This window comes from Salvelinus fontinalis, chromosome 7 (genome assembly GCF_029448725.1).
Source record: "Salvelinus fontinalis isolate EN_2023a chromosome 7, ASM2944872v1, whole genome shotgun sequence".
Classification (NCBI taxonomy): domain Eukaryota; kingdom Metazoa; phylum Chordata; class Actinopteri; order Salmoniformes; family Salmonidae; genus Salvelinus; species Salvelinus fontinalis.
The window spans coordinates 53,429,745-53,452,256 of NC_074671.1; the positions used below are offsets into that span (position 1 = coordinate 53,429,745).

The following is a 22,512-nucleotide window of genomic DNA, read 5'->3' on the forward strand; positions in this document are numbered from 1 at the left end:
CTTCTGTTCTCTGTAGTGTTGTGTTTAATCTGTGGTCTCTTTCTCCCCCAAATGAACTTCTTTATGACAGAGTCAGGTTTAGACCAATAGTCTATATAGGAAGTGTCCGGTTTGACGGTAAGACCCAGATGCAGACTGTCAAACAATGTTTATTACGGCAACAGAGCAGGCAAACGTCAGGTCAAGGCAGGCAGGGGTTGATAACCAGAGTAGTGGGAGAAAGGTACAGGATGGCAGGCAGGCTTAGGGTCAGGCAGAGTGGTCAGGCAGGTGGGCTCAGAGACAGGACAGGCAGGGGTCAAAACCAGGAGTGCGAGAAAAAGAGAGACCGGGGAGAAGCAGGAGCTGAGACGAAAAACGCTGGTTGTCTTGACAAACAAGATGAACTGGCAACAGACAAACAGAACACAGGTATAAATACACAGGGGATAATGGTGAAGATGGGTGACATCTGGAGGGGGTGGAGACATTCACAAAGACAGGTGAAACAGATCAGGGTGTGACAGAAAGAGGCAGTGGTAACATGGAACTCATCAAATTGATACGAGGGAGGACATTCATTTTAATAATGGAGATTCTAGCATGCGAAGTGGCCATACCGGACCGTTTTCTTCACATTTTCAAACAGTACTTTTGTATTTAACGGGGCTATACATTTGGGTGAGTTATTTTTCTTACCTGAGTAGCCTCGGTTCCCTGCCCAAAAATAAATGTTCAGCGAAATAACAATGTCAAATACAGGTGGCCTTGTCAAATAATTACCCGTTACTCTCTCGCGGGAAACCTTCACTCTTGCGCAGACATTAAGAAACTAATCATGACCATTTGAAAAATAAGATAGAAGTTTGAGCGAGAATATAGACGACTTTCGAGTAGTAAAACATGTATAAACAGATGCCATTAATAAGAAGGGGCTAGATGCGTCTTATATGGCGAGTTACCGAGTGGCTAGGACAGGCAAGCCCCATACTATTGTGGAGGACGTAATTCTTCCTGCTGCAGATATGGCTGGGACAATGCTGAGGGACAATGCCTTCAAACACTTTCACAACGCATCAGTGGCACAGCATGAGATGTTTTGAAACAATTACTGCTTCGCATACAAGCCAGGGAATTATATGCATTCCAGCTGGGTGAGTCAGACGTTGCGGGCTTGGCACAGCTCCTGGTATATGTCCGTTACGTTTATGGGGGGGATCAATTAAGGAAGACATCCTCTTCTGCAAGCCACTGGAAACCAGGACAACATGAGGATATTTTTATAGTGCTGGACAGCTTTGTGACAAATGGACTGGTGGTCCAGATGTGTTGGTATCTGTATTGATGGCGGAAACGCAACGACAGGGAGACAGAGTGGTAACGTGCGTGCAAGCAGTTGCTCCCGACGCCACTTGGGTACACTGCAGTATCCACCGAGAGGCTCTTGCTGCCAAGGGAATGCCTGAACGCTTGAAAGACATTTTGGACACTACAGTGAAAATGGTTAACTTTGATAAAGCAAATCCTCTGAACTCTTGTGTATTTTTCGCACTATGCAATGATACTGGCAGCGACCATGTAACGCTTTTACAACATACGCTGGTTATCAAGGGTAAAGTATTGACACGTTTTTTTTAAATTGAGAGACGAGGTTGAATGACGAGCTTGATGACGAGTTTCTCACACGACTGGCCTATCTGGGTGATGTTTCGCGCCTGAATGATCTGAATCTAGGATTACAGGGACTCTGCGCAACTATATTCAATGTGCGGGACAAAATCGATACTAAGATTAAGAAGATGGAGCTCTTTTCTATCTGCATTAACAAGGACAACACAGGTCTTTCCATCATTGTATGATTTTTTTGTGCAAATTAACTCACGCTTACGGACAATGTCTAATAGCGAAGCACCTGAGTGAGTTGGGTACGCAATTACATAGGTACTTTCCCGACACAGGTGACAACTGGATTTGTAATCCCTTTCCTGACCTGCCTCCAATCCACTTACAGCCTGGAATCGAACCAAGGTCTGTAGGGGATGCCTCTAGCACTGAGATGCAGTGCCTTAGACCGCTGCACCACTCGGTGCAGTTTAAAATGTCTAAAAAGCTGTTTCCATTTTAGAATAAGGCTGTAACGTAACAAAATGTGGAAAAGGTCAAGGGGTCTGAATACTTTCCGAATACTTTGTTTTGAAAATTTGGGGGGCCAAATAAAACCACCCACGGGCCAAATTTGGCCCACCATTTGGGGAACCCTGTCATATTGGCTGGTATAAAAAAAGGAAAAAAGGGACACAGGAATTGAAAGTGTAGTATTTATATTTATTGTAAATTTAAAAATAGTTAATTCCGCATAGGGTCTAGTCTTCATTCTGCTGGAGGAAACAGTTAGTCGATATCTGATTGTTTTGTGAATTAGGAGTGTAACATTAGTAAATGTTAAGGGTTCTTTCATCTTTTTTTAATACTATGGTCATTGTAGTTAAGGTTTGTGAATAGGAGTGTAGTGAGTGCAATGTTAGTGACTAATGTGACTGGAAGCATACCCTGTGATGAAACAGAGCTTAACCAACTTTACATCACTGTATGTTCCGTTAATTTACATTGTAGCATTAAACACGTTACATTTTGATATTCTGGTACCTTACCATGGGAAAAAGTCTTCTAGGAACCTCCTCTGTAGTCTGGAAACAAAGAGGCAACAAACAACTTTAGACTTGTTTGTGAAATTTTATATCAACATAGTAATATATAACAACCCGGATTTCTTTCAGACTAATCTGAATGAATAATACCATACCAAGTCAGCAAGGTGACTGACTGCCAAGGTGTAGCTCTCCAGGCCATTCTCTGCTCTCTTGTTGTGTTCCCTCACCATCTTCCTAGTAGCTAGCCAGATCTCTTTGCGCTTAGCTTCCTCCTCGGTGGACGGATAGGTCTTTCCTGCAAGCATGAAAAACGTCAACTTGTTTAAGGAATTTCACTTTATGTATACTTGGAATATCTATTTCAGTTAGTGTTGAACCAGTTTTAACATATTTAACTTTCCATGTTTCAAACTCCTTGTGCACCTCTGCTTCCTCCCTATCTTGAGGCTAAGGAATAAGAGAGGTCTCGATCATACAATTACCACCACAAATGAATGATTCATATATTCATGAACCATATAAGTGCAGTGAATTGCAATAATGCATCACCCTACCCTTCATCTTGTAACCTCCCCAGTAGTCTGTGAAAGGAAGCAACATGCATAGTATCAAGTAAGCCTATAAGAAAAGTATCATTAGTAGCCAAATAAGCAACCTCCGAGTTAAACGTTTTTGTATAGTAGGCCTCTTCCTGACGGTGATCATACCCTGTCAGAAAGATGATTCATCCCCACAGAGAAGCTCTCCGAGCCATTCTCTGCTCGCTTGTTGCGTTCCATCACTCTCGTCCTTGTAGCTACCCAGACCTCCTTATGCTTGGCTTCCTCCGTGGAACCATAGCTCTTCCCTGCAAATGGGCAGATAACATCTATCCTTCAAACTGTTGTCGTCAACTATCACTGGTGACTATTTTTGTTTCAGTGAGTATTGAACCAGTTTTACAGTGTTGAAGCTTCCACGTGTCAAACTCTATGCACCTCTGCTTCCTCCACCACCTCTAGGCAGAAACAACCATAAGGCGTCCTTTAGGAACCTCCTCAAAAGTCTGGAGGTGTAAAAAGACAGACTCAAATCAGACAGTAAAATGTTAGACAAGCTGTTTGTAGCAGAATATTCAAAAGACTTTAATCAATTTGATAATTATTTGACAATAAATAAATGCTACCACCTTACCATGTCAGAAGTAATTCATCCCCATGGTGAAGCTCTGAGCCATTCTCTGCTCTCTTGTGTTCCATCACTCTTGCCCTAGAAGCTAACCAGATATCCTTACGCTTAGCTTCCTCCTCGGTGGAGTTATAGGTCGTACCTAAAAACATGTCCATTTAGTAAATAAACTCAACAAAAAATGAAACGGCCCTTTTACACCCTGTCTTTCAAAGATAATTCATAAAAATCCAAATAACTTCACTGTAAAGGGTTAACACTGTTTCCCATGCTTGTTCAATGAACCATAAACAATTCATGAACATGCACCTGTGGAACTAGTCGTTAAGACACTAACAGCATAGACAGAAGGCAATTAAGGTCACAGTTAAGAAAACCTAGACACTAAAGAGGCTTTTCTACTGACTGAAAACACCAAAAGTGTGGTCCCGTGTGGCTCAGTTGGTAGAGCATGGCGCTTGCAACGCCAGGGTTGTGGGTTCATTTCCCACGGGGGGACCAGGGTTCAATTCCCACGGGGGGACCAGGATGAATATGTATGAACTTTCCAATTTGTAAGTCGCTCTGGATAAGAGCGTCTGCTAAATAACATAAATGTAAATGTAAATGTAAAAGAAAGATGCCCGGGATCCCTGCTCATCGGCGTGAACGTGCCTTAGGCATGCTGCAAAGAGGGATGAGGACTGCAGATGTGGCCAGGGCAATAAATTGTGATGTCCGTACTGTGAGACGCCTAAGACAGCGCTACAGGGAGACAGGACGGACAGCTGATCGTCCTCGCAGTGGCAGACAACGTGTAACAACATCTGCACAGGATCGGTACACCCAAACATCACACCTGCAGGACAGGTACAGGATGGCAACAACAACTGCCCCTTTGTTCAGGGAAAACTTTCCACCTTCTCCACTACTGTCCCGTCGATGTGGATGGGGGGGGGGGTGCTCTCTCTGCTGTTTCCTGAAGTCCACAATCTCCTTTGTTTTGTTGACGTTGAGTGTGAGGTTATTTTCCTGACACCACACTCCGAGGGCCCTCACCTCCTCCCTGTAGGCCGTCTCGTCGTTGTTGGTAATCAAGCCTACCACTGTAGTGTCGTCTGCAAACTTGAGTGAGTTGGAGGCGTGCATGGCCACGCAGTCACGGGTGAACAGGGAGTACAGGGGAGGGCTGAGAACACACCCTTGTGGGGCCCCAGTGTTGAGGATCAGCGGGGTGGAGATGTGTGGTATTTCACATTGAGGCCCCTTGTGTCACCGATGGATGATGGACCATTAGAAATACAGCGGTCTCTAAATCACATTTACTGTCGCTGTTTAATACAAACTCATTTACTGTTCAACCCCCCAGTAGGTAATAATAATAACTTGGTGGGTGCTTGTATTTGTACAAATACGCATGTGTGAATTCGAAATGTGTTTTCCACATATCCCGCTCTCCCTGAGACAGGGTCAGACATTATCAACGGCAACCCTGGAGCAGTTAGGGTTGAGTGCCTTGCTTAAGGGGCACGTCAACAGCTTTTTCACCTTTATTCCATCTAGGTTCCTTACGGTTATTGGCCCAGTGCCTTAACCGCTATGCTACCAGCCACCCAGTAGGTAGTAATGACATGGTAAGTGTGTTAAATCTTCTGAGGCTTGACTTTTCACCGGGGTCAAGGCTGAGGCAGATAGAGAGGCAGAGTAGGAGAGACAGTGTAGAACAGAGACAGTATAGCAATAGTAGGAGAGAGACAGTATAGCAATAGTAGGAGAGAGACAGTATAGGACTAGTAGAACAGAGACAGTATGGGACTAGTAGGAGAGACAGTATAGGACTAGTAGGACAGATACAGTATAGTACTAGTAGGACAGAGACAGTATAGGTTTAGTAGTACAGAGACAGTATAGGACTAGTAGGACAGATACAGTATAGGACTAGTAGGACAGAGACAATATAGGACTAGTAGGACAGAGACAGTATAGGACTAGTAGGACAGAGACAGTATAGGACTAGTAGGACAGACACAATATAGGACTAGTAGGACAAAGACAATAGAGGACTAGTAGGACAGAGACAATATAGGACTAGTAGGACAGATACAGTATAGGACTAGTAGGACAGAGACAATATAGGACTAGTAGGACAGAGACAGTATAGGACTAGTAGGACAGAGACAGTATAGGACTAGTAGGACAGATACAGTATAGGACTAGTAGGACAGAGACAGTATAGGACTAGTAGGACAGAGACAGTATAGGACTAGTAGTACAGAGACAGTATAGGACTAGTAGGACAGAGCCAGTATAGAACTGCAAATCAGAGCTAGGTCAACAATAAGGTCTAGGATGATGATTCATCTTTAGGAGTGGATGACATCGTGGAGGTTGAGGACTCATCTTTAGGAGTGGATGACATCGTGGAGGTTGAGGACTCATCTTTAGGAGTGGATGACATCGTGGAGGTTGAGGACTCATCTTTAGGAGTGGATGACATCGTGGAGGTTGAGGACTCATCTTTAGGAGTGGATGACATCGTGGAGGTTGAGGACTCATCTTTAGGAGTGGATGACATCGTGGAGGTTGAGGACTCATCTTTAGGAGTGGATGACATCGCGGAGGTTGATTACTCATCTTTAGGAGTGGATGACATCGTTGAGGTTGAGGACTCATCTTTAGGAGTGGATGACATCGTGGAGGTTGATGACTCATCTTTAGGAGTGGATGACATCGTGGAGGTTGATGACTCATCTTTAGGAGTGGATGACATTGTAGAGGTTGATGACTCATCTTTAGGAGTGGATGACATCGTAGAGGTTGATGACTCATCTTTAGGAGTTGATGACATCGTAGAGGTTGATGACTCATCTTTAGGAGTGGATGACATCGTAGAGGTTGATGACTCATCTTTAGGAGTGGATGACATCGTGGAGGTTGATGACTCATCTTTAGGAGTGGATGACATCGTGGAGGTTGATGACTTGAGATTGAAAACACACCACAAGTGGCTCAAATTCAGCACTTCCGCACTGGGCAAGACTTATTAGAGCACGTTAGCCCAACTTCTCACCCACTAAGTCAACAGAGACCCAGACACTCACCACAGTTGATTCCAGGATACCGGCTCGCCGTTATCAATCAATATTGTATTGACGCGACATGGCACAAAGTCAAACAGTGTCCTCTAAGCGGACAGATTGTGAGCAGAAAGCCAGGAGAGATTATATTGCTTCACCGGCATACTAATTCACCCCTTGTCTGGGTGCTGGGAATCTGGGATGCACTGATGAAGACTCCATTCCATAAGGTCAGAGCGGTGTGATCACACATTACCGCTGATGGATGGACGCAGCAAATCTCATCCTGGTGTCAGGTCAGGGTGTCACGGTGTCAGTCATGGAAGCATCAACAAGACCTGGTGTAGGGAATACTGTAGTACTAGTCTGTAATACTAGTCTGTAGTACCAGTCTGTAGTACTAGTCTGTTCCAGGCTCTTCAATGAGTCTGTTATCTTAACCTTTGACTAAGGAAAATCAACTGCTGTAGAATGTATTATCGTCTGCAGGCAACTTAAATGCACCATATTTGATTTAAAGAATAAAAGGTTCCATTTAAAATCCAACACATTTTAAATCGTAAATGTATAATGGTAAACACAGTACAAACGGTCGACAATCGTAAACAGTTACTTTATACCCTGAATGTAGATATTTGGATTCAATTTATTCTTATGCAATACAGTTCATTACAAAAAAAGTAAAAACTCAAAGATTAAAGGTAGCCACTCAGACCTACAGTGTCTCCGACATACTGTTTAAATGTAACGACAACAAATGAATACACATGACCAATTAACACGAAAGAATGTGTGACGGTTGACAGGATCCCTTCTGCAGAATAAATACTATATGACCCGGTGTGATGACCTGAACAGGCATTTCCTGGTTTGGCTCCTATAACCCTGAGGAGTTAGCTGATTGGTGCACTGGTGGGGACAAGTTTGTAATAGGTCCCTTTGAGAGCCATGAGCTGGTCATGTGGACCCTGTTCGATGACGATGCACCTGGACATAACGGCGATGTCAGAGTTCTGGATGGTGGAGAGACGGTGGGCGATGACGATGCAAGTTCGGCCCTCCCTCGCGTTATCCAGCGCCTCTTGCACCGTCTGTTGCGCGCACACACACACACACACACACACACACACACACACAAAGCTGAGCTGATTTCACAATCACCCATGACTCACCATGATTACATGATTACTGCCTCTGCCTCATACAATGGACCTAAGGCACAGGCAAATTGCATGCTTGCCTTGCCTCGTACCAATTCTAAAGCTATTTGAAATAGCTATCTGTAATAAAGCTATCTGTATAAATTGAATCTATCCTCATCGGGTTCAGGACATCTTCTACTGCTCGTGGTGATGACAGGCTGTTGTCATGGAGACATTACCTTCTCGCTCTCCGTGTCCAGGGCTGAAGTGTCTTTGTCCAGTAGCAGGATCTTAGGGTCGCGCGATAATCGCCCTGGCGATTGCTATGCGCTGCTTCTGTCCCCAAGAGAGCTGGGAACCCTGGGAATCCACGGTGTCATATTTCTAAAGGGAGAAATTAAAACTTTAAAAGACTACTGTGCCAAACAAAGGGCTATAGGTGCCGGGTATACTCTGACAGAGTTCTTGTGACTAGAAGTTTGGCACAGAAAATGGACATTTGTATTTGGATCTTAGTGTGCGGGTATCTTTGATAGAAACAAAGATGTTAGAGTGACTTGCCACAACTGATTTAAATGACATATCTAAATCGTTGGCATTTCCTTCCTAATGGTGCTACAAACTTCAGTGGCAATTTTGTGTTCTTTTAAGTTGGTACACTGACAGTATTGTTTTAAATTAGTACACAGACAGTGTTGTTTTAAGTTGGTACACTGACAGTATTGTTTTAAATTAGTACACAGACAGTGTTGTTTTAAGTTGGTACACTGACAGTATTGTTTTAAATTAGTACACAGACAGTGTTGTTTTAAGTTGGTACACTGACAGTATTGTTTTAAATTAGTACACAGACAGTGTTGTTTTAAGTTGGTACACTGACAGTGTTGTTTTAAGTTGGTACACTGACAGTGTGGTTTTAAGTTGTACACTGACAGTGTGGTTTTAAATTGTACACTGACAGTATTGTTTTAAGTTAGTACGCTGACAGTATTGTTTTAAGTTGTACACTGACAGTATCGTTTTAAGTTAGTACACAGACAGTATCGTTTTAAGTTAGTACACAGACAGTGTTGTTTTAAGTTAGTACACAGACAGTGTTGTTTTAAGTTAGTACACAGACAGTGTTGTTTTAAGTTAGTACACAGACAGTGTTGTTTTAAGTTAGTACACAGACAGTGTTGTTTTAAGTTAGTACACTGACCGTGTTGTTTTAAGTTAGTACCCAGACAGTATTGTTTTAAATTAGTACACAGACACTGTTGTTTTAAGTTGGTACACTGACAGTGTTGTTTTAAGTTAGTACACTGACAGTGTGGTTTTAAGTTGGTACACTGACAGTGTGGTTTTAAATTGTACACTGACAGTATTGTTTTAAGTTAGTACGCTGACAGTATTGTTTTAAGTTGTACACAGACAGTATCGTTTTAAGTTAGTACACAGACAGTGTTTTTTTAAGTTAGTACACAGACAGTGTTGTTTTAAGTTAGTACACAGACAGTGTTGTTTTAAGTTAGTACACAAACAGTGTTGTTTTAAGTTAGTACACTGACCGTGTTGTTTTAAGTTAGTACACAGACAGTGTTGTTTTAAGTTAGTACACAGACAGTATTGTTTTAAGTTAGTACACTGACCGTGTTGTTTTAAGTTAGTACACAGACAGTGTTGTTTTAAGTTAGTACACAGACAGTATTGTTTTAAGTTAGTACCCAGACAGTATTGTTTTAAGTTAGTACACAGACAGTGTTGTTTTAAGTTAGTACACAGACAGTGTTGTTTTAAGTTAGTACACAGACAGTGTTGTTTTAAGTTAGTACACAGACAGTGTTGTTTTAAGTTAGTACACAGACAGTGTTGTTTTAAGTTAGTACACAGACAGTGTTGTTTTAAGTTAGTACACAGACAGTGTTGTTTTAAGTTAGTACACAGACAGTGTTGTTTTAAGTTAGTACACAGACAGTGTTGTTTTAAGTTAGTACGCTGACAGTGTTGTTTTAAGTTAGTACACAGACAGTGTTGTTTTAAGTTAGTACACAGACAGTGTTGTTTTAAGTTAGTACACAGACAGTGTTGTTTTAAGTTAGTACACTGACAGTATTGTTTTAAATTAGTACACAGACAGTGTTGTTTTAAGTTAGTACACAGACAGTGTTGTTTTAAGTTAGTACACAGACAGTGTTGTTTTAAGTTAGTACACTGACAGTGTTGTTTTAAGTTAGTACACTGACAGTGTTGTTTTAAGTTAGTACACTGACAGTATCGTTTTAAGTTAGTACACAGACAGTGTTGTTTTAAGTTAGTACACTGACAGTGTTGTTTTAAGTTAGTACACTGACAGTATCGTTTTAAGTTAGTACACTGACAGTGTTGTTTTAAGTTAGTACGCTGACAGTGTTGTTTTAAGTTAGTACAATGTCAGTGTTGTTTTAAGTCAGTACACTGACAGCAGCATTACCTCAGGTAACGTCATGACAAAGTCGTGGAGTTGGGCTTTCTTGGATGCGGAGAGGATGTCATTCATGCTGACTTCGCGCAGGTTGTCTCCGTTCTTGATGTTGTCTCCGATGCTGCAGTCAAACAGAATGGGCTCCTGGGATAAGATGCCGATCTTGGAGCGCAGGTACGAGACGTTGACCTGAGTCGAGTCATGGCCATCAATAATCTACAATGCAACATGGAAAATCCAGTCAACTATCCTGTGAACTAATCCAGCTCCCAGGATACTCCCACCCTCTTGTAGTCTTTATACCTCTAGAGACATATATGGGGACATTGCGTGCTGCTGAGAGAAACTGAGGACTCAACACTTTGGTCGGGGTCATAGAATCTCTCCAGTAGTTGGACGCTGGCGCTCTTCCCACAGCCGCTGCTGCCCACGAAGGCCATTGTTTGGCCGGGCTTTACCGACACGTTGAGGCCGTTCAGCACCTGGATGTCTGGCCGGGTCGTGTACGTGAACTTAATGTTCATTGAAGAGTCAATGAACTCTAAGTTCCCTCTGAAATCAGGCTGGGCGAGAGAGAGAAGGGGCGTGAGCAAGAGAGATAGTGAGTGTGTGTTTGTGTGCGCTTGTGCAACATGTACCCATTTGTCCCCCTCGTTGCTGTAGACGCTGATCTCTGGCACGCGGTCGAGGACCTGGAAGAAGCGGGCAGCTGAGATCTTGGCGTGGTCTGGGGTGTAGGAAGAGGCTCGGCCCAGCGCTTTGCCACTGGTCACTATGGCTGAGATCACTCTGAACCATTCACAGGGAGACAATGGGGTTTAGTCAAGTTAATATATAGGAATTAACAGAGGTGGTGGAAAGGTGGTGGAGGTAGTGGAATACATCTTGGACAATGTGATTTCATGGTCTGTTTATGTTGTTGACAGGTATGCAGGCAGACAGGCAGACAGGCAGGCAGGCAGGCAGACGGTTTCTCTCACCTGAAGACCAGGCTGTAGTGGAGGCCCTCCTGGTGCACCAGGTACCCTCCAAACCTGTAGGAGGCGCTGTTGGACATGAAGACAACACAATGGGCGAAGCCGTAGCAGGCGCCGTACACGTTAGCCTTCTGCTTGGCGGCCTGGTACGGAGCCTCCAGGTGAGCCTCGTACATCTCCACAAAACTCTGTTCATTCCCCAGCCCCGCGATGGTGCGGATGTTGTTCAGGGCCTCGCCGGAGATCTACAAAAGATACAGCAGAGATGTCACAACCACCCACCACTACCACCGTGTAAGTCTAGAATAGGAAGTAGGAACTGTCTACAGTACAGGAACTAACTACGCATGATCTCTATCACACTGTAAGATAAGCTCTCCAGTGGGTTTACTGTGACGAGGTTTCAGGTAGCGCTCACCTGATGTCTATAACATACATTACAATAGCTACAGGCTGAAATATCTTACAATATGACACAAGGGAAGTTCTGTGGTAGTGACCTTGCTTGAATGACCCTAACTGAAGCTTTTGAGAAACATGTTGATAACGTATTGATAACTAATGTGAGAAGTTAGTGTACAATCTTGCTTCAATGACAATTCACTTCCAGTCACGGTAGCACTATGTGACTCCAGCCTGTGTTACAAACAGCCCTGGCCAGTGAGTCAGTGGAGTACTGTAGCCTACCCGTCCTGCATCCTCCATGGCCTGTTTGTCCTGCTTGGCAAAGCCAGTGAGCATCTTAGCCTGGAAGCCTCCGGAAAGAGCCAGGAAGGGCAGGAAGCACATGATGACCAGACTGAGCTTCCAGCTGAAGTAGATGGAAATGATGACGGCCACACCAATGTTCGTCAGAGAGTTAACGATCATGCCGATCTGAGAGCCCGTGGCCTAGGAGGGGACGAGGGAGCGGTGTCAATCACTTTGAGTCGGATTAGGTTATTTACCCAGAATGCCGGATGGGTGAGGTTTTCTTTTGGGTCTGCTGCATTAGTTCCATAGCACTCCATTAAATCAAGTATTTGAAAGACACTAATACTATTTGGTCTGGGGTCTGGTAACTGCCCTATATGAGGACTATATGAGGTTCATACTGACCCCTTGGACCTGGGAGGCGTCAGTGGCCAGCCGTGTGGTCAGAACCCCGGGGCTGTTCCTGTGGTCATCAAACCAGCCCACCTCCTGACCCAACATGGCGTGGAAACCCATCCTCCTCTATCGCCTTGTCAGCAGCTCCCCAGACTTAGAGAAGGCATAGCCCTGGGGGAGACACCGACACCATCAGATCAGGTTAAGGGAAATGAATGACAAAAACACAGATGAAATAGGCTTCTCTTTTCACAGAGTTTAGAGAAGCAGGAGAAAGGATCCGGTTGATGTGACGATTAAATATGTATTTTAGATAAAGTAACAAAAGAAAGGTGAGCATAAAGAATGGGAGGGAGGGAGGGAGGGAGGGAGGGAGGGAGGGAGGGAGGGAGGGAGGGAGGGAGGGAGGGAGGGAGGGAGGTTAGGGAGGGAGGGAGGGAGGGAGGGACATGTACTTGGAGCATATGGGTGATGAAGGAAGTCACTCCGACCAGCACAAAGAACATGCAGATACCATTGATCTCCCCCCTCTGAGCCTCTGGGTCTGGTATGGAGAATGTCTACAGGAATACACACACACATACACTGATTAAGCTAATGAACCGATATTCGATGAAGACTGTCTTGTCAATACTACAACCCTCCACCTTACCACCAGAATCTGACTGAAGAGCAGGGAGTACACTGGGTTGACTCCTCCGTTGACAGCTGCTCCGATGGTTCCAAACAGCATGTAGGGCCACTCAGGGGCATTGTACTTCAGGATCCTCAACATGCTCCTCCACCTCCTCCTCCTCCACAAAGGCACTCTGGGCACATATATACACACGTGTATGGACTATGGATACATGCATAACAAATGCACACGTGTAAACTGTAGATTACCTGGAAAGGGTAAGTGGCAAGTAACCCCCGTTTAACCCTGTTGATGACTTCAATACCAATCTCACACACACACACACACACACACACACACACACACACACACACACACACACACACACACACACACACACACACACACACACACACACACACACACACACACACACACAGATACAGACCTTGCCCGCATCTGCCTGAGATACAAAGGATTCTGCTTCTGGAATGAGGTTGGACAGCTGTGAGCGGGTCCTCTTCCTGATAGAGGCTCTGCACAACAACACACAAGCACCAAGTCAATGCACTACCGCGATACAAAATGGCACCGTCAGTTAGCATTCTGGCACAAAATGTCTGCCGTGCTTCACCCAGATGTGTGTCGGATTCAATGTAACCAGATGTGAGTGAGGCCTTGTGAAAAGGATGTGAAGTGCACCATGAGAGATGTAGTTCTACAGTACCTGAGACTGGCTCTGTAAGTCCCTGCCCTGGATAGACTCTTCTGCTCTGGCTCGTCGTTGCCCGCCACTGACACAGGCAAAAGGAGGCAGGTTATTACACAAAATGTTATAAGAAATGTTTTGTTAAAAGTGTTCCTGCACATTAATTTCTCTCTTAATACTTTTTATGTTGACAAAAGTGTGTTCAAGTCAACTTTAGAATTTTGGCAGAGGATGGGGATGCATTGATCTCATAGAGACCTACTCTGTCTGGCCTTCCGGTTGAGAGCCTTGTCTCCTTGGTTTTGTAGGGTGACCAGAGGGAAGTAAACACCCTTCCTCTCCAGCAGCTCATCATGCTTGCCCCTCTCCACCGCCCGCCCATGCTCGTAGCCCACGATCACGTCCTCGTTCTTAATGGTGGACAGACGATGGGCTATGGAGATGGTGGTGCGGCCATTGCGTACCTTATAGAAGGTAAACACGAGACCGTTATCCTACCTGGCTACTGTAAATGATTATTTTCATGGTTGTTCTGTCATGTTGAGTCAGTAATGTTGAACGTTTTTAAGCAAAAACACTGGAGACAAAAGTAGTCTGGGTTCCAGATAGAACTATCGTTGTCATGTTAGTGTAACAGTTTTCCTTCCGTCCCTCTCCTCGCCCCTACCTGGGCTCAAACCAGGGACCCTCTGCACACGTTAACAACTGACACCCCCGAAGCATCGTTACCTATCGCTCCACAAAAGCCGCAGCCTTTGCAGCGCAAGGGAAACAACTACTTCAAGGTCTCAGAGCGAGTGGCGTCACCGATTGAAACGCTACTAGCACGCACCCCGCTAACTAGCTAGCCATTTCACACCGGTTACGCTAGCACTCAATGTATAGCGCGCTAAATGATGTCAACCTCGCCTGTGGTAGGCCCATGATAAAGATGTAGGCATTAGCCTCCTTGGTGGCGTGGATGATGTCATCCAAGGTGACTCCAGGGCGACCGTAGCGGATGTTCTCGCCGATGGTTGTGGCGAACAGCATGGGCTCCTGCTCCACGATGCCCATCAACGAACGTAGCCATTGGATGTTCAGGCCTCTGATGTCATGGCCATCCAAGGTCACCTGAGACAAAGCATAAACAAGGGAAAAGAGAGAATGGGAGGGAGAAAAATTGGACATTTCAAATGTCTCTACACTATTTCCTCTAAAGACTCTCTCAATGATACACTTTGGTGGAGGTGCACTTTTGTATTGATAGAGGTAGCATTATTTTACTAATGTGTTACATCATGTTAAATATAAACTTAAATATTAAAAAATAAATGTCCTCTCACAACTTAACATGTGTAAATATTTGTATGAACATAACAAGTTTCAACACCTGAGACAAACTGAACAAGTTCCACACACATGTGACTAACAGAAATTGAATAATGTGTCCCTGAACAAAGGGGGGGCTCAAAATCAAAAGTAACAGTCAGTATCTGGTGTGGCCACCAGCTGCATTAAGTATTGCAGTACATCTCCTCCTCATGGACTGCACCAGATTTGCCAGTTCTTGCTGTGAGATGTTACCCCACTCTTCCACCAAGGCCCCTGCAAGTTCCCGGACATTTCTGGGAGGAATGGCCCTAGCCCTCACCCTCCGATCCAACAGGTTCCAGACGTGCTCAATGGGATTGAGATCCGGGCTCTTCGCTGGCCATGGCAGAACACTGACATTCCTGTCTTGCAGGAAATCACGCACAGAAAGAGCAGTATGGCTGGTGGCATTGTCATGCTGGAAGGTCATGTCAAGATGAGCCTACAGGAAGGGTACCACATGAGGGAGGAGGATGTCTTCCCTGAAACGCACAGCGTTGAGATTGCCTGCAATGACGACAAGCTTAGTCCGATGATGCTGTGACACACCGCCCCAGACCATGACGGACCCTCCACCTCCAAATCCATCCCGCTCCAGAGTACAGGCCTCGGTGTAACGCTCATTCCTTCGACGATAAACACAAATCCGACCATCACCCTTGGTGAGACAAAACCGCGACTCGCCAGTGAAGAGCACTTTTTGCCAGTCCTGTCTGGTCCAGCGACGGTGGGTTTGTGCCCATAGGCGACGTTGTTGCCGGTGATGTCTGGTGAGGACCTACCTTTCAACCGACCTACAAGCCCTCAGTCCAGCCTCTCTCAGCCTATTGCGGACAGTCTGAGCACTGATGGAGGGATTGTGCATTCCTGGTGTAACTCGGGCAGTTGTTGTTGCCATCCTGTACCTGTCCCCCAGGTGTGATGTTCGGATGTACTGATCCTCTGCAGGTGTTGTTACACGTGGTCTGCCACTGCAAGTCAGGTCAGCTGACCATCCTGTCTCCCTGTAGCGCTGTCTTAGGCGTCTCACAGTACAGACATTGCAATTTATTGCCCTGGCCACATCTGCAGGCCTCATGCCTCCTTGCAGCATGCCTAAGGCACGTGCACGCAGATGAGCAGGGACCTTGGGCATCTTTCTTCTGGTGTTTTTCAGAGTCAGTAGAAAGAACTCTTTAGTGTCCTAAGTTTTCATAACTGTGACCTTAATTGCCTACCTTAATTGCTGTTAGTGTCTTAACAACCATTCCACAGGTGCATGTCCATTAATTGTTTATGGTTCATTGAATAAGCATGGGAAACAGTTGTTAAAACCCTTACAATGAATATCTGTGAAGTTACTTGGATTTTTACGAATTATCTTTGAAAGACAGGGTCCTGAAAAAGGGACGTTTCTTTTTTTTCTGAGTTTATGTAATGGAAAATAACTTACCCTCCTTGGGGTCGTAGAAGCGTTGGATGAGCTGCACGGCAGTACTCTTGTGGGGCCCAGCTCCACTGGGCCCCACAAAGGCGGTCGTCTCGCCAGAATTCACTGCTACACTCAGCTGGTCCAGGATCTGACACGGCACAAAACCAATTACAGACTGCATCTTTAAGGAAATATTCCACGATCGCCCTGCGATACAATAATCAGATGCAGGGCCAGGGCGTAACACAGGAAGATGATAAACCACATGTAGCCTGTGAAGAAGCCCATGATCAGGCCCTTCCTGATGCCCCTACGCTGAGCTGAGATCAGGTTCTTGTCATACCTGGGCGAGAGAGAGAAAGGAATAGAGGGTTAAAGATGCAATCCGGGATCTTAAGCACGACAAAATCGTAACATATCATACGAATTGGATTCGTAACATATGACACGAATTCCAACAAACAATCGTGATTTTTTTGCAGGACGTAACATATCATACTAAATGGATGATGTAGTACACAATTGGATGACGTAGTACACAAAAAGCAGGGACCCGTTTTGGCTCGTGAGCACTACTTTCAAAACTACTTGTTGAAATTATACAAAAGTTCTGGAGTGTCCCTTTAAACTGGGATAGAGGCCCAGCACTGGATATAATATGTAAGGCGGTGCTACTAGTTGCCCCTTAAGGAGAAAACAATTAATGGAATTAAACAGTATATAGTGAGGCTGATCAACGTAAAGAATGTCAAATTTGCCTGGCGAGTATTGACACTTACAAATTCAGCAAGTAACTAAAGAAGAAAATGTTGGGGCAGTTTCAGTCATGTTATTATATTACCTCTCCACTTCCTTTAGCTCTCCTCCGAAAGCGGCCACTGTTCTGATGGAGGTGAGCACCTCGTCGGCCACGGCTCCAGCCTTAGCATAGGCCAGCAGCTCCTGACCCGTCAGCTTGGCCACAAACTAAACGAGAGCAGAGGAGGTAAGTAGAAAGGTGCAGTCAGTACAGTACACTTACTAACTCCCACCTCAATGGAGCTCATTGAGAATCGACACATAGTAAATGAATAATGTAAATCATAGGCTTAGTCCTAATACTCATAAATGAGCTTTCCTTGTCGCCTTTAACTTTCATTGTCTCCTTTACTAAGTGACCACTAGTAAATTGCTTTCATCTATCCATTCCTAACATAGGTAAACAGAGAGGAGGGAAGGAAAGGGACCATTTCAGTGTATTGGAACAGGAAGTGACCACATTGATTGACGTTGCCAATCCTACCAGAGCCATGAGTGCGGCCCCTACTCCAAGGAGAGGGCTGGCTGCGGTGATGATGAGCGTTAACTTCCATTCCTTCACAAAGCCCATCGCAAAACCACACACAAAGGTGGTGAAGCGCTGGATAAAGATGCTCACTTGATCCGCCATGGCGTCATTGATCTTGTTGATGTCGCTGTGAAATAGCGGGGCACACCACAGACAATCATTAACGTTTTTCCAGGTCAGGTTCAAGAACAACTACAGATGTAGATTCTTAATTTGACCCAGTTTGCTACAGCAGGAAAAGAATCCTGCAGCAACAGGAAATGTGAATTATTATGTGGACCATAGTTAATGGACATGTTTGTAGGGCTTGATACATGTTTTGTTAGGGCAAATAAAGTCTGGAATTTCAATGCCCAACCAGGGAACAAAATGATTGGATCTGAGTACCTTTATACAACTGAAGAATTTCCCTAACAGTTTGTTTTAAAACTCAAATACACTACCTGCTGTGCAGGAAAATTCTCAGCAACAAAAGAGTGATCAAATTAAGATCCTACATCTGTACTGGTCCTAAGCATGACAAGAAATGCAAAACGTTCCCAGAACTTTTTCAATTAAAACCTAAAAGGGGAATTTGGCCTGTGTTTTTCTCTTACTCTGACATGCATGTGTTTAACTCTCCAGTCGAGGTGCAGTCGAACCAGCCGATCTCCATCCTCATCACCTTCCTGAAGTCCATCTTTCTGATGACCTGGATCTGTCGCGCTGCAGACGTCACCCACAACGGGATCTAAAAGAGAAATAAGCCCTTCAAAGCAATCAAGATCTAGCGCTCTGTCATCAAACTGCTTGAACTCAGTATGTTGATGCAAACTAAATACTTACTTGAAGGTATCCTAGCAAGGAAACTGCGCATCCGATGGCAACGCAATAGTAGGCAAAATTGGTCATCTCATACTCAATGTCCAGAAGCCTGAGAATGAATGTCATACAGATGTAGGATAAAATATCAAATATATCTTTCTATTCTCAATCCTTGATATAGAAATTCCATGTGTAGCAACGTCCTACTCTTGTGCGCAGCAACGAATAGGACTTACCCACATGTTAAATTCTTCATCTTATCAGTCTTATTGCTATCCAGCCAGTCTGTCCATACTGACTGGTTCTTCCACTGTATGGTGTTGTTGATACATTCCTTCCTGGGGTCCAGGAGCTCCTGTAACTTGATGTCGTACTCGATGAAGGTGTCGGTGGGCATCCCGAAAACCAGCAGCATGAGAGGCTGGGCGGAACCGGTGAGGAAGGCAGACACACTACCCCCCACCATCATCAAGGTCTCCTGGGCATGTGGCGAAACGGAACTGCAAATACACACACACACACACACACCGAACACACACAACCAACCAATGGGTCAGTCATCACAACAGGTGTTCTGATAATCTGACCTATCGTCTCAGGATGTACTACCTGGACTAAATATGCATGCTTTAAGCACTGTAACCATGTAGATGGTGATATAGTCATTGCTAAAACAAAGGCACCCCATTTTTATTAAAGTGATCAAAGACCGTTGCAAAATCTATAAGACATCCATCGATGATTGGGCTCAGTGTTACACATTCGTCATATCACATTGATGACTTCTAAAAGATATTACAGTTTATCGACCCTTCTATGTGTGAACACAAACAGTGTGTGAAGACAGGATACTGTCCAAGAGTTGAAGCTAAGTCAAACACCTTCCAGGTCATCACCCTCAGGGCTGCTGTCCTCTTCAGTCCTAAACAAGCATATATGATCTGTCTGAAATTATGGTCATATATTTCTGTTTCATTTGCATTTTAGCAGTCTTGTCATAACAGGTTCTCTCCTAACTGGGATGTTTTGTTGCTTTTACTTGCATTCATGGGGTTGGGAAGCCATTACTAACAAGCAACAGCACTTCCAATTTGAGCCCACAACCTTATTCCATGAGTAGTACTTTAACTCAAACCAATTTTCCTTTTTGTTTGTGAATTGTAACTGTAAATGGTATGTTTTCTCTTGCCATTGGGAAGCAGGTGAATAGGCCTATGTGCCCCTGGGGCTGTGACACAGTGCGTGTGAAGGCTACTGACACGTGAAGAAAAGATTCTGGAAACATGCTCGTTGAAACATGCCCAAATAAGTAAACAGTTTGTTACGTAAGGATTAACTCCCAAAGTAGGTAGTGTTGCCCATTATAGCAACATTATGATAATTCACTTTGCAGACCATAACAGGCCACTGCAAGCATTGTTCTTGCTCTACTGTAGCTAAACTGTGACTATTAAAATTGATTGGCAGATAGTCATGTTTACTGACTACTAATACAGCTTGCCTAGATCAGGCCTATGTCTATAGTAGTTCATCAATTAATGTAGCATAATCTGTCAATTAAAAACCTATTTCATGAAATGAATTTAGAGTGGTAGATAAGGTGATAGATAATTAACTGACCCAGATTTGGTTGGGGTCAATGAAGGTACAGATGTAGGATCTTAATTTGATCACCCTGTTGCAGGAGAACTTTCCTGCAATGCAGGAAATGTAAAACTTGCAGTGTATTTGAGGTTTAAAAAGGCTTCTGATGTTTATAATTTCCACTTTGAAATGTCAGACTTGATTTTCCCATACGAAAAATGTATCAACCCCCCCAGAAATGTCCATTAATTATAATCCACATAATTAACATTTCCTGTTGCTGCAAGATCCTTTTCATGCTGTAGCAAACTGGCTCAAATTAGGATGAACAGAAAGTATTTATATTATTGATAACGCCGGTTTTCAAAAGCCTACAAGTATTTGCCACCATCTAGTGATCATTGTAATACAAGGCATGACCTTGAGTTAGTATTGAGTTGAACTATACTGAACAAAAATATAAACGCAACATCCAAGAGATTTTACTGAGTTACAGTTCATATAAGGAAATCAGTCATTTGAAATGAATTCATTAGGCCCTAATCTATGGATTTCACGTGACTGGGCAGGGGAGCAGCCATGGGTGGGCCTGGGAGGGCATAGGCACTTGGGAGCAAGGCCGAGCCAATCAAAATGAATTTTTCCTCACAAAAGAGCTTTATTATAGACAGAAATACCCCACGGGTGAAGAAGCCAGATGTGGAGGCTGCCGTGGTTAAACATGGTCTGCGGTTGTGAGGCTGGTTGGACGTACTGCCAAATTCTCTAAAATGACGTTGGAGGCAGCTTATGGTAGAGAAATGAACATTCAATTATCTGGAAACAACTCTGGTGGACATTGCTGCCGTCAGCATGCCATTTGCACGCTCCCTCAAAACTTGTGTTGTGTGGCAAAACTGCACATTTTAGAGTGGCCTTTTATTGTTCCCCAGCACAAGGTGCACCTGTGTAATGATCATGCTGTTTCATCAGCTTCTTGACATGCCATACCTGTCCGTTGGGTGTATTATCTTGGCAAAGGAGAAATGCTCACTAACAGGGATGAAAAGAACTGTATGCACAAAATGTGAGATAAATATGGAAAATGGAACATTTCTGGTATCTTTTATTTAAACTCAAATCAACTTTTATCTGTCACATACACATGGTTAGCAGATGTTAATGCGAGTGTAGCGAAATGCTTGTGCTTCTAGTTCCAACCATGCAGTAATATCTAAGAAGTAAACTAACCTAACAATTTCACAACTACCTTATACACACAAGTGTAAACGAATGAATAAGAATATGTACATAGAAATATATATGAATGAGTTATGGCCGAACGGCATAGGCAAGATGCAGTATATGGTATAGAGTACAGTATATACATACAGTGGGGCAAAAAAGTATTTAGTCAGCCACCAATTGTGCAAGTTCTCCCACTTAAAAAGATGAGAGAGGCCTGTGATTTTCATCATAGGTACACTTCAACTATGACAGACAAAATGAGAAAAGAAAATCCAGAAAATCACATTGTATGATTTTTTATGAATTTATTTGCAAATTATGGTGGAAAATAAGTATTTGGTCACCTACAAACAAGCAAGATTTCTGGCTCTCACAGACCTGTAACTTCTTCTTTAAGAGGCTCCTCTGTCCTCCACTCGTTACCTGTATTAATGGCACCTGTTTGAACTTGTTATCAGTATAAAAGACACCTGTCCACAACCTCAAACAGTCACACTCCAAACTCTACTATGGCCAAGACCAAAGAGCTGTCAAAGGACACCAGAAACAAAATTGTAGACCTGCACCAGGCTGGGAAGACTGAATCTGCAATAGGTAAGCAGCTTGGTTTGAAGAAATCAACTGTGGGAGGAATTATTAGGAAATGGAAGACATACAAGACCACTGATAATCTCCCTCGATCTGGGGCTCCACGCAAGATCTCACCCCGTGGGGGCAAAATGATCACAAAAACGGTGAGCAAAAATCCCAGCAAAAACAGGGAGTACAGGAGAGGGCTGAGAACACACCCTTGTGGGGCCCCAGTGTTGAGGATCAGCGGGGTGGAGATGCTGTTACCTACCCTCACCACCTGGGGGCGGCCCGTTAAGAAGTCCAGGACCCAGTTGCACAGGGCGAGGTTGAGACCTAGGGTCTCGAGCTTAATGACGAGTTTGGAGGGTACTATGGTGTTAAATGCTGAGCTGTAGTCGATGAAC

The 22,512-nt window shown here is 44.2% G+C and overlaps 1 pseudogene; it reads right to left on the reverse strand.

The window, feature by feature from the left end:
* Positions 1-7,479: 7,479 nt before the first annotated feature.
* Positions 7,480-20,009, reverse strand: LOC129860082 (bile salt export pump-like; annotated as a pseudogene).
* Between the last annotated feature and the right edge of the window lie 2,503 nt (positions 20,010-22,512).